Raw genomic sequence first — 14264 nt, 5'->3', positions numbered from 1 at the left:
ATACACAATGGAATATTACTCAGTTATTAAAAAGAATGCATTTGAATCACTTCTAATGAGGTGGATGAAACTGTAGCCTATTATACAGAGTGAAGTAAGTCAGAAAGAAAAACACCGATACAGTATATTAACACATATATATGGAATTTAGAAAGATGGTAATGATGACCCTATGTGCGAGACTGCAAAAGAGACACAGATGTAAAGAACAAACTTTTGGACTCAGTGGGAGAAGGCAAGGGTGGGATGATTTGAGAGAATAGCATTGAAACATATATATTATCATATGTGAAATAGATCACTAGTCCAGGTTCGATGCATGAGACAGGGTGCCCAGGGCTAGTGCACTGGGATGACCCTGAGGGATGGGATGGGGAGGGAGTTGGGAGGGTGGGTCAGGATGGGGAACACATGCACACCCATGGCTGATTCATGTGAATGTATGGGAAAAACCACCACAATATTGTAAAGTAATTAAATAAAAAAATAAATTCTTATCTATTAGACTTAAATAAAAACAATGAAAATAAAACTATATATATATATATATATATATAATTTGGGTCTGGATTAATATTAAAAAAAAAAAAAGTAAAAGCCTATACCACATCTGAGTACACTAAAGTAGTTGCGGAGTTAGATGAAGACAGGGAGAACCATTCAATGTTTAGACTGAGACTTTGCTTTTTGGAATTTATGTTTGGTAGATTGACATTGCATTTTAAAACTGATATTACTTTGCATAGTTGGAGATGGTCAGTAAATTGTCAGGCCAGTTTTATGAGTTTAAACAGTGCTTTCCTGTTCTGCACACACGCTGTGTAGATAACAGTAGCTAGGTAAAGTTGTGTTTTAACAGTACACTTGACTCGCTTCTACCAAGCAGCATTGTGTAAAATCACAGACTTGTGGTATATGTTTGTGGCATCAATGTGTTTCTGAGTAGCTGGGACAAATAGTATCAGTCTGTATTGAGTAAAATCATATTTTAGGCCTTTTTCAGATTATATGCAAGTAAGAAATAATTGAAACCTTTGAGAAGAAGTTTTTAAAAATACTTTTGAAGTTTTAGGTTGAGTAAGGATCAGGACTGGTTAAATAAGAGGTGTTGTTTAAACACACCTCTTGATTTCTCTTCCACCTCATTAAAGATAGACTTTAAAGTAACAGAACTTTTTTCCCAGAAGAGTGTTTTTTTCTGTTTCAGTTCTTAGGTTGCCCATATGTCTTCATTGGACTTCCTTGAATTTCTGTTAATGATATAGTTCTAGTAATTATCTTCCAGTGCTGCTTGAAATTGTGTTATGAGAAGGCAACAGAAACAAAATAATTTCAAAAGTAATTTCTGCTTATTTCTCATTTATCTTTAGTTTATAATCGTGGTCAGGGTTAATAGGTTTACTTTCTAATTTAAATATTGAGCGTAATATGGAAGTGTATAATAATTTGGCCTCTGGAGTACTCAGAGTTCAAGAGATATACATGTAAGAAATAAATACAATTTAGTTGGAAGCACTGTTTCTCTGTTTCTAAAGAGTTTGTTTTGAAAGTGCTCAGGGAAATTTTTTAGAAATCCATAGAAATTACTGAGGTAATCTGTTCTGTAAGTTGAAGTGTTGTGATTGCATGTGTTGTACAGAAGAAATTGTGCAACTTAATATTCAATATGAATTCAAAAAGTAGAGGGGATTATTGAGGCGAAAGTTGTGACCAACTTAGATTTGGTGGTTAAGAGTGAAGTGAGTTCATATTGAACCCAGGCGGACTATGTAGTATTTTTCAAATTTGTTAACAAGGCCTTCCTGGGTAGTAGAGGGTATGTGTTTTGAATCACATTTCTGGGTCCTTTCTGAAGAGATTCTGACTGAATAGGGTTGGGATGAGAGACCCATGAATTTGTATTTTTTACAAGTGCCCTAGGTGATCCTTGTTATTAAGTATGCTTGGCAGACACTCATCGTTTGAAGAGTTGTACTGGCATATAGTGTCTGTTGACTGCAGCAACCAAACAAGGCATTGATTTTATGTTGTTAGAGGACTGTTTGCCGTGTTTGTGGATGAGTTTATACTACTGATGATGGAAAATAGCTCTAGTCATATAATTGCATTTTTCTTAATCATAATGGTATTTATTTAGGGTTTAAGATGTGCCATACATCGTGTTTATTGATCGCATGCAGCATTTGTGAATATTATTTTATATATCTTGTTTTAATCTCATTTCAGAGTTGAGGAAACCAAGACTGAGAGTTGTGACTTAACTAGGGTCAGATTTAATGAGTGGGGAAAGTGAGATTTAACTCCAGGTAGTCTCTCTGTTGCCAGAGTTAGTATTCTTAACCAAAGTGTAGCTATACTGTATGCTGGATTCCCTCTTTTTTGGTTAAGTGTTTATAATTCCATGGTCCTCAACTCTAGCATCCCTGTAATAAGAAAGCAATTCTAGCAGACTCAGAGTAGGCTGTGGGGAGTTGTATGAAGGGACTGTGTCATTCCCAATGAAGTCTGTCCCTCAGCTCTCAAAGAGTGCTTTAGTATGAGGAGACACACGAGTGGCCTGACATGGCCTAGAGTATTCCTCATCCTTAGTTGTGCTGCGTTGTCTTTTCAGCTGCTTCAGGTTCTTTATGACCTCATGGACTGTAGCCCACCACGCTCCTCTGTCCATGGGATTTTTCAGGCAAGAATACTGGAGTGGGCTCTTAAGCCCTCCTCCAAGGAATCTTCCCGATCCAGGGATCAAACCCAGAGCTCCTGGGTTTCCTGCATTGTAGGCGGGTTCTTTACTGCTGAGCCACCGGGGAAACCCCATCCTTAGTTGGGAGTCTCCTAAGACCAGCTGAGAGTTGGATGACATCTACCGCATCACTGTTACTCTCCAAATCCCATCATATCAGTCCTCCCACACAAATATTCTTGAAGCCAGGCAGCAGTATTTGTCCTTTATGTGTGTTTTCACTTACTGACTGACCTTTGGCTGGCTTAGCTGCCTCAGTCCTAAGTGATAACTTTTTGTTGACATCTGCCTGTTGGAGCTGCTGAATGGAGAGTTTAATCAGAGTGCTGATAGTCTAAGGTGTTGATTGTGAGGAAGGTCAAGAGCTGCAGAGTGTGATTTACCCTCTATGTTCTCAGGGTTATAAATACTGAAGGTTTCTCATCTCCCTCTCTTACCCTCTGTTTTTAAAACATTAATTAACCTTTGTGTTGAGAATCTTTTCTCTCATGTTGCTCTTTTAGAAAGCAGTATCCAGAGAGGAAGGGCTTCCTTGGTGTCTCAGTGGTAGAGAACTTGCCTGCCAATGCAGGAGACCCGGGCTCGATCTCTGGTCAGGAAGATCCCCTGGAGAAGGAAATGGCAACCCATCTCAGTATTCCTGCCTGGAGAATTCCATGGACTGAGGAGCCCATGGGGTCACAATGAGATGGACACGATTAAGTGACTACACAACAACAGACAACACATTTCTAGTCAGAGATGTCATTTGTATAAGAACAACTTTTGAATCCAGATGTGAGATCTTAAAGTTTATATTGGAAGATTGTATGGGAGATGATTTATTTTATGACATTTCAGAGATTAGGATAGAGACTGAGCATAGGAGAATTATTTGGACATTCCCCTGTGGTGGGAAGCAAAACTATTTTAAGGTCTTTTAGTTGTTTTACTCTTTTCTTTGGTCAGCAAGTGGGCTTTTAGTGAGTAAGACAGTGACTTTTAAGCACTTAATATGAGTCTGGTGCTCTTCTGGAATATACATGGGCAACCGTGGGGAGGGTGTGAAGTCACCTTGTTGCTCCTCATCTGTGTGACCTCAAGCCAGTCCTATCTCATCTCTGGACTTCAGTTTCCTCAACATGAAATGGAAACTGTCCCCTCACAGACACTAACTGTTGCCTTTTGACCTGCATACAGGTTTCTCAGGAGACAGTTATTATCCTCATTTTATAAATAATAATGAAAATCTCTGTGATTCGGAAAGTTTAAATAATTTGTCCAAGATCCTTTAATAATACATACTGGGACTTGAACTAAGCCTGTGTATCTGTTCTTTTTTTTTTTTTTTATTTGTATCTGTTCTTTTCAATGCTGGAAAGCTGAAAGCTAATTTTAACTATTTGATTTTAAGAAATTTTTACACATAAATAGGAGAAAAGCAATAGGACAATAGTGGACTTTGGAAACGTCCACATTTTTTTTTCCCCCCTTCTTGGATTTTTGCTCCTGCAAAGTAATAGATAAAATGAACCTTATGATTAAGTAAAAGATCAGTAATATATTGAGATAATTGAGTTGATTACAACTGACTCAGATTTCAGGAATATACTTTTTTCTTTTCACTGTGTGAGACACTGTGTAAGTCCAAAAAATTATTTATTTTGATTATTGGATTCTCTTATTTCATATTTTACAAATGAATATATGCTGCTAAGTCACTTCAGTCATGTCCGACTCTGTGCGACACCATAGATGGCAGCCCACCAAGCTCCCCTGTCCCTGGGATTCTCCAGGCAAGGACACTGGAGTGGGTTGCCATTTCCTTCTCCAGCACATGAAAGTGAAAAGTGAAAGTGAAGTTGCTCAATTGTGTCCGACTCTTAGCGACCCCATGGACTGCAGCCTACCAGGCTCCTCTGTCCATGGGATTTTCCAGGCAAGAGTACTGGAGTGGGGTGACATTGCCTTCTCTGAATATATACCACGGCAAATTGAATATATACCACAGCAAATGAATATATACCACGGCAAATTGAGTAATCTTTCAAAAGTTATTTTATTTTTAGCTGGGAGGAGCACCTTCCCTGAAGGCAAGGAATGTTTTGTATTAGGTTGTAGATGTTGTGGTTGCCTACTGTAATTGAGAGAGACAGGTGCTGTAGACATCGCGTTTATTGGATGTTTGACTTCCTGCTTTTTCCAGGTCATTGGTTCTGGCTGAATCCCCAGCATTTGTGTCGACATTGGTCTGGCCTATGATTATGAGAGAGCTGTTCCCCTTGGCAGCAGGGCTGGGGAGAGACCTGGGAGGCTCAGGAACTGGGTTGAGCTGTGCTGTTTGGGGAAACTCCTCAGTGTTTCTTTTAAAGGCATGTTGTCATCTCAGGAGTTTAGTTATCTTGCCTAAAATTATTTTTGTCCAAGAAGATCTGTGAAAAGAAGAGATGAGCAAGATAGAAGTAGAAGACTCTGTGATGAGTATCGTTACACAATCTCCTTGGGTAGTGATAGGTATTTCACCCTTCTTCTAGCTCTTCTACAAGATGGCAAAATGTAGGGGATAATGGGTGTGGCAGAGGGACTTGCCTCATGCCCACCGCCCATTGTCTTTATATGTGAAGCAACTTCTCTTCATTGCCTGGTTGCTGGATGCCTCATTGACCTACAGTGCTCATGTTTGTGATTGATGAAACTCATGATCCACTAAAATTTTTTAATTCTTTCATTGGGTTCATACTGGCTAGCTCCAGTCTTCTTGGCTTTTGCCGGACCGTGGAACCCTGACTGTGATACCCACTTGGTCATGTCCTGAGAAGTCCACCTTGCAAATCTGGTTTCAGAGGGACCTCAATTTATGGCAGTGATCGCCCTCTGAGAAGCTTCTTGGTCTGATTCATCACTGACTCAATGTACATGAGTTTGAGCAAGCTCTGGGAGATGGTGAAGGACAGGGAAGCCTGGTGTGCTGCAGTCCATAGGGTCCCAAAGAGTTGGACAAAACTGAGTGACTGGAACCACCAGCACCACACAGTAATCTAGCACAGTTCAGGAAACTAAACCTCAGTGATCCCCTGCTGGCCAGTTCACTGTGGTTTCTTTTAATAGTTCCGCTCAGGTCCTTAAGGCTATCATGAAAATGGAGAAAGGAGCTTGTGGACAAGTTGGGACTAAAAGAATTGACATGTCTGCTCATCTTGGTGCCTCCCTCCCCTTCTTTTCCCACAGTTCTTCCAGTGTCAAAACCAGGCAGTATTCTTCCTCTCAGGTCTTCCTTATATAGGAGTCTATAGTTTAGCTGAGCAAAGATGGCCAAGGAAGGACAGCCTTCTCTCAAGATAACAACTTGATTTACAAGACTCTTATACTGCAAAATCTTATTTTCTGAATCTTAGAAGTTGAAAGTTTCTTCTGTATTGGTCCTTGTATTTGCAATTATTCCATGATAAGCCTTAATTGCTCCAAGTTGTAAGCTTGGGGCAGATTTGGGAAAGATAATGTGTTTAAAAAGGCCAAAGCTAAAAAAGTACATTAACATTTAATAGTATTTGTTAAAAGTGGTAAATAAGTGACTCTGGAAACTGACCCAGGTTCTTTGAACCATATTTTCCAGGCTCTGTCCTGTTGGATTAGTTAATAGCATGTGTAAGACGAGTCCTTGCAAAAGGGATGTATATCCATCCTGATATCTGCCCCTTAAGAGAATCAACAAATACTGGTTTCTTAAAGGTTCTGAAAAGTCCTGCATAAAAAAAGTATCTGTTATATTTTGACCATGAGGCTTTTAAAAAGTTCTTAAATACCTACTGATTCTTAGTGGAAAACAGCTTTTGGCTGTGGTTGACCTAAATACAGGGCATGTTCATGGTCTTGCTAGGTAGAGTCTAAAACCAAAGAGAAATCAGATTTGAATGGCTGTTCACACAACTTGCTATGTAATGCTTTTTCTTGCCAAGGACCATTACTGAACCTCTAATGAATGGATTTTTCGAAGTAAATCTGTATTTTAAACCTGTTCACCTAGTATTTGCTTTGAACTGAACTTTAGGTAGAAATCATTTTCTTTGGTACGTATTTTTTTTTTTGTAAAGTAGTTTATGTGATGTGGAAACTAGTTCATAATACTTATGCCTAAGCAGGGAGCCTTTTGTTAGAGCCAGTTATTAATTGTTTTCTTTTTTGTTTAAATGTGAGACTCTGAAATTGTTTTCATTTGGCTGCAGGCAGGCAAATTCATTTGGGACAGCTTGTGCATCAGTTTTCTGCAGATGAGTATAATACTAATAATATTTGTGTTTACATAATTCTAGAATTTAGTATGGATAGAAATGGCCAAGATGTACATTTGTCTGAAGTAATATACCAACTTATAGTGCTTATTTTAGAGTTCTTCTAAATCTACAAAATGAAGAAAAAAGATGCTGTGCTTGCTAACAGGATAGAGAATTAAAGAATGAAGAATTTTGGAGCTGGAAGAAACTAAATTGGTGCCTCTTTATACCATATATCAAAGCAGAGAAATGAGGCTCAGAGAAGGTAAATGACAATTTTAAGATTCTGTAGTGAGCACAGAAATATAACTTTACTTTTGGTAAGCTGAATGATGATTTAACATTATTTTAGGTAACGTTGTTTTTGGCTAAAACATTACACCAAAACTCAAGGAATCTGACTCCTTCTGAGATCTTAAATCAGATGCTCATCGTGGATGTTAAATCCCACATTGTCTGTATATATTTTACTCCCTGAAAGGAAGTATATTTACAGGGCTTATAAATATGTGGTGAAACAGCCTCAACTTTTAATTTATTTTGAAAATAAGAGTATTTTTTGATTGATGATAAATGAAAGCTACAGTTTTATTGCTGAAGGCTTTTGTTCACCAGTTGGGGTAATTTGTATTCACAAGTCACAATGGAATGAATTTATAATGCAGTTATAAATCATACTTACATTATTGTTCCCAGCAGTTGAAATGGTTTTAAATAGAAAAGTCACAGAATAATTATATTGCATTGATGGGGGTAGGAGAATTACTCTGGGGAGTAATGCGGAAACTGAGAAAAGAGTGTGGATGTAATAGATGGAGATTCTGGCAAAACCTTGGCTCTTAACCTAAAATGCCCTGGGAATGAATGCATCTGTTAAATTTTGTCCTTAACTTTTGTTCTTTATGTTCAAATCTCCATATCTTAACACGTGGTAGGAGCTGAAAAGTTTATATACATGAGTGCATGAAAAAAATGAGTAAGTGAATAAATATAGATCTGGAAAATTGTAGCCAATAATAGTGTAAGAAAAGAAGATTTTCCATATAATTAAGTTTTAACACTCAATTTTTATACAGTACATTCATCTGATATTTTTACTGCCTGGATGTAGCAATAACAGTATTTTCTGAGGTGACTTCTACATGTAGTTCACTTTAGCTTTATTCAAGAAAACCAACCTCTTATTATCTAAATGGGATATTTTCCATATTGTGCCAAGTCGATCTTAAGGGAGTATATGTACAGCTTAAATGCAGGCTGAATCATGACAGTTTTAATAATATTCAGTGATTTCAGCCACTGTTGATAGTGAGCTTCTATATGTCAGGTCCAGAGTTAGTATTCTTCTCCCTCATAACTGGGCATTGGAAGAGAAATCATTAGTTGGCTCAGTCATTCACTTTGACTGTATACCCCATTGTTTGTAGCAGTTCGCTGCTGGATTTTATAAACTAGTTACTAAGCTAACAGAGACTGTTTCCTCAGTAGTTCAATGAGGGTAGTACCTATCTTACAGGGTTTGAATGAGGATGACATAGATCATCTGATATGCCAACTGCTCAGCAGTTCATGCAGAGATTATTGCCCCAGAAACTAGTAATTCCTTCTACACTTTCCCCTTCTCATTCTTTTACTCTATTGCATGTCAAAATGTAAATGACTGAGTTAATTATGCTTCCAATGCTTTAATATTCTCTTCATTATTTCTACGGCTGCCAGGTAAAGTATAGAATATCCAATTAAACTTGAATCTCAGATAAACAGTAAATAAATTTTTACTGTGAATATGTCCCAATATTTTATGGGGCATGCTTATACTAAAGTAGTCATGTTTATTTCAAATTCTGATTTAACTGGAGTATCTCATATTTTTATTGTCTAAATCTGGCAACTTCATTTCTACATGCCAAATTTTACATTATTAGCAACTGATGTTTCTTAATAAGAACATTATTAAGTAAGTTATGATGAATAATAAATATTAGTTGCTGGTTATCTATGTATTATAAATTATATATTATAATGAAAGTCATATATAGTAAAAGAATGAGACTTGATATAAAAAATTTGGTATGTTGTTTTCTTATCATTGCCTATGTTTTATTTCTTAAGACTCCAGAGAGAGAGGGAGGAAAGGAGGGGTAGGGAAAGGGAGGAAGGCTAGAATCCAGTAGAGAGATTGTGAATGTTCTTTTGGTTGTAAATCAATTAACACAGGAAATGAGTCACACTTAGGTAATTAAGAATGATTTAATTTAACTTCAAGAAGTGAGATCTGCTGACAGCAGATCCCATGAACGTGTCTGCCATACCTGAGATGTTGTGACTAGAGAGAATAACATGGTATTTGGTAATCTGTGTAGAATAAGAAGTCAATTCAGTATGGCTCCAGTGTTGTATTTAATGGAACTTTTTTATAATGCTTCAATATTTGAGCTGATAAAGGAAACATTTTTTATAGTAACATTGTCTCAACACTTAGAAATATCTTGTAGTTATTTGTGATTGTTACTTTGTACCGTCTCTAAAACTAAATGAATATATTTGTTCCTAGTGCTAGTGTAAAGGTTTTGCATTTTCTTTGCTAGACAGGTATCATATACCCACTTTAGAATTTCTGGAAACTTAGAAAAATTATGGTGCTATTACACGAGGAAAACAACTAGTATCTTTTTGGTATTTTAGTTACTTTAAATTTTTTAAATTGAAATATAATTGATTTACAACATATTAATTTCAGTTATATAGGATAGTGATTCAGTATTTTCTACATTATACTGCATTAAGTCATTACAGAATAGTATAATTCCCTGTGCTGTGCAATAGGTCACTGTTGCTTATTTATTCTATACATGGTGGTCTGTATTTCTTAGTCCCCTACCCTTGTTTTGCCACTCTTTCTTTCTGTCTCCCCACTGGTAATGAGTTTGTTTCCTATATTTGTGAGTCTCTTTCTATTTTGCTGCATACATTCCTCTTGTTTTCCTTTTTAGATTCCACATATAAGTGATACCAAACATTATTTGGCTTTCTCTGACTTATTTCACTAAGTGTAATATTTTCTTGGTCCATTCATGTCATTGCAAATGGCAGAATTTCATTCTTCTTTTTTTTTTTGCCTGGATAATAGTTTATTTTCATCCCTGACAACACCAAGTTTTTCATTCTCAACTTGGTGACAGCAGAAATTAGGAAAATATTTTGCAATATTGGTGTTCATAGTAAACACATAATTAAATACATATATATATATATATATATATATATATACACTTGAAAAATTTTTAAATTTAATTTTATCAAAAAATTTCCAAGTGTAGCCTGTTGAATTATTTGTCTCTGCTTCTCCATTGAAGCCTCCCTTTGCTTACATTGATTAGTTTCTGATGGTTCCCCAAAAATCTGTCTTATTTAGGCTTATTTCGGTTATCATGTATATAACATGATATCAGGAAAATAAAATATATTTTAATATTTAAAACAGCAAACTCAATCATGTAGGTAATGAGTCCAAAATAAGTCCATACAATATCTAATCATCAGCAAAACAGTTGACACAAAGTTCATACACAGTTGACCCTTCAGCAACAATGGTTTGAACTACACAGTTTCATTTATACCCAGATTCCTTTCACTGAATATATACTTCATGATCTACAGTTGGTTGAACCTGCTGTTTCAGAATGTTGGATATGGAGGGCCAACTGTAAAGTTATGTGAAATGTTGCAACTGCAGGAAGGGTTGGTGCCAGTTATCCATGCATTTTTCAAGGGTCAGTTGTGCTTTATTTTAAAGTATTAGAATCACTCTCAGGAACATTAAGTTTAACACAGTTAAACGCAGTTTAACTGACTTCATACTAAATGAAAATGTTGATTTTTGCCAAGATTATCCATTTTTTAAAGTAAAAGTATCTAGAAAGGATAGCCAGCTTGCATTAAAGTTTTCTCATTAAGCTTCAGTATAAAGTAGTTTATATTATTTAGAAAATTACAATTACAGGTCATTTAGAATATTAATTTCAGATCATGTTGGATCATTTGGGATATTACAATAATTCTGAAATTTTTTCAGATGACAATAGAGGTATTTAATAATTTTTTATTTTAGTAAATAGTACATAGGTTTGATACTTAAGGGACAGGCACTAGAGATTTTTTTAAACGATTACTCAATGAATAACAATGAATAACAACTGTCTGAAATGTCTGGAAATGAGAAAGACTAATTTTTTGGGTAAGCAGAGTAAATGATCTCTCAAAGATGTCCATGTCCTAATTGCTGGAACTTGTAACTATGCTCTTTTGTATGACAAAAGGAGCAAGACTCTCATTCATATTTCATGGAGAAATAAAAAGTTTTCCAGGCAAGCAAAAGTGAAGGGAATTTATCACCACCAAACCAGCTTTACGCCAAATGCTAAAGGAATTTCTCTAGTCAGGAAACACAAGAGAAGGAAAATAGATATGTAACAAGCAACAAAGGTTTTTACTGTGTAGCACAGGGAACTCTAGTCAGTATCTTATAATAACCTATAATGGAAACTAACCTCAAAAATAATACATGAGCATATGTATAATGGAATCACCTTGCTGGGAACCTGAAACATTGTTAGTCAACTATACTTCAATAAAATATATATATTAAGAAAAAAATTCAATGGATTAGCAACTTAATTCCATCTGTAAACTGAGTAATATTCCTTTGTGTATACATGTGTCACATCTTTATCCTTTCATCTGGTGAGGGGCACTCAGGTTTCTTTCAGATCTTAGATATTGTAAGTAGTGTTCCTATGAATATTGAGGTGCATTATCTTTTTGAATTAGTGTTTTCATTTTTTTCTTGGTTTGTACCCAGGAATGGAATTGCTAGATCATATGATAGTTCTATTTTTAGTTTTCTTAGGAAATGTCATTGCTGTTTTCCATGGTGGCTGCGCCAAGTCACATTCATACCCACAGTGTATTTGGAAAAATTATACTGTGGTTGGAGTGTGTGTGTGTAAAGGTCTCTCTGTTTTGTCTGGCTCTTTCGACCCCATGGGGGAAAAAAAAAAACCCCTGCCAGACTCCTCTGTCCATGGAATTCTTCAGGTCAGAATACTGGAGTGCATAGCCTTTCCCTTCTCCAGGGGATCTTCCCAACCCAGGGATCGAACCCAGGTCTGCCACACTGCAGGCGGATTCTTTACCATCTGAGCTACCCAACACTTATTTGTAGCATTTTGATGATAGTCATTTTGACAGGTATGAGGTAATATCTCATTATGGTTTTGATTTGCATTTCTCTATTAGGCATGTTAAGCTTCTTTTCATGTGCCTGTTTGCCATCCATATGTTTTCTTTGGAAAAATGTCTATTCAGGTCTTCTGCCCATTTTTTGATTGGGTCATTTATTTTTTTGATACTGAATTCCATGAGGTTTTTGATATCACCCTTTGGTCATACCATTTGCAAATATTTTTTCCTTTTCAGTTGGTTGTCCTTGCTGTGCAAAAACTTTTAAGTATGATCAGGTCTCAAATGAATCAAATCATTTATTTGATTTACAAGAGGAACAAAAATAAATAGAGCTGTGATTTATGTTAGTGTTCCGTGTTCTCTTCCAGGAGTTTCATGGTTTCAGATCCTACATTTGGATCTTCAGTCCATCTTGAGTTTATTTTGCATATGGTGTCAAGGGATGATCTAATTTTGTTCTTTTACATGTAGCTGTCCAGTGTTCCCAGTACCAAGTATTAAAGAATCTCTTTTCTTCATTGTGTATTCTTGACTCCCTTGTTGTTGATCAATTGATCATAGGTATGTGGGTTTCTTTCTGGGCTTTTTCTGTCCTGTTTATCGTTGATCTGTGTTTGTTTTTGTTCCAGTGTCATCCTGTTGTGATTACTGTGGCTTTATGGTATAGTCTGAAGTCAGTGGATATGATTCCTCCAGTTCTGTTTTTCTTTCTCAGGATTGTTTTGGCTACTTGGGGGTCTTTTGTGTTTCCATATGAATTTTAAACCTCTTTGTTCTGTTCTATCAAAAATGTCTTTGGTTTTTTGACAGGAATTACATTGATTCTATAGATTGCTGTGGATAGTATGGTCACTTTCACAACACTGAGCCTTCCAATCCAAGAACATGGTATATCTTTCCATCTGTTTGTGTTATCTTCAGTTTCTTTCATTAGAATCTTACAGTTTTTGAAGTTCAGGTCTTTTGCCTCCTTCAGTAGTTTTATTGCTTGAGTATTATTTGTAGGTTGGACATCATAAAAAATTGTCCTCATTGAATACTTTCTAGTTTCACCTCCTTCACACCATTATAATCGAAAAAAAAGCAACAACAACTTGGACAGGTTCACTTGAAACGAGGTTACCCTGATGAAGATACAGAATATTAGTTCTTTTATTATGTATAAGCTCTGGATGATACAGCTTCAGGTGAATTTACTTTTAACTCTCCAAGGGTCATGTTAATAATAAGTCAGTATGAGCAAAAGGTACCCAGTACAGCTGTTTTCTTCTCAATTACTAAATAATCTCATTTAATGCTTCTTTCCTTTGATTTTTTCCCCTCCCTTTTGTATACACTCTACAGTCCTCCCGGCCAACTTGAAGAAAAGAGAAGCAATACTTCGCATAAATAATTTTTTTCTTCTCTTTCTAAAACACATTTGTTTTACTCTTCAGAAACAGAGGCCAAGAATCTGAAGGACTCAAGAATACCAGTCAGCTTTCTACTGTAGGAAAAAAACTTTTGCATCAAGCTAAATATCCATCTGGTCTCTGCTCGTATCCAAGATTTGAGGCATAAGTACAGCCAAGTGTTCGCCCATGGGGAAAGGAGGAACTCAGGTGGTTACTGTTGTTTTTCTGTAGAACCTGACTCTTGAAGGAAGTATGTGTCAGTGAAGGTGTATCAGTGCCACCTTTCTGTTGTTTTGCACTTGTGTGCAAGCACAGAAGAACATGTGAACTTATAGCTTTTTTGACTCTAAAACAAGTTGGCAATGGACTAAGGTCCAAATGGCACAGTTGTTTTTTTTTTTTTTCTTTCTTTCTTTCTGCCTTTGTGCTTTAAAACGAAACTCTCAAGAAATAAAGAGAGAGAATTATGTCAGGCTGTTACTATCAACTCAAGGTACATAGCTTTTTGAGTCAAGTTCCTTTATTATGTATATGTTGGTGTTTATTTGCTTCCAAACCAAAGTATTTTTATTGTTTTGTGTTGAAGACCTGCTACAGTGTGTTCAACACTTGTTGGGCATATTCTGTCTTTAATGAATA

Source organism: Dama dama, chromosome 17, assembly GCF_033118175.1.
Source record: "Dama dama isolate Ldn47 chromosome 17, ASM3311817v1, whole genome shotgun sequence".
In the NCBI taxonomy this organism is placed as follows: domain Eukaryota; kingdom Metazoa; phylum Chordata; class Mammalia; order Artiodactyla; family Cervidae; genus Dama; species Dama dama.
This window is presented reverse-complemented; position numbering follows the sequence as displayed.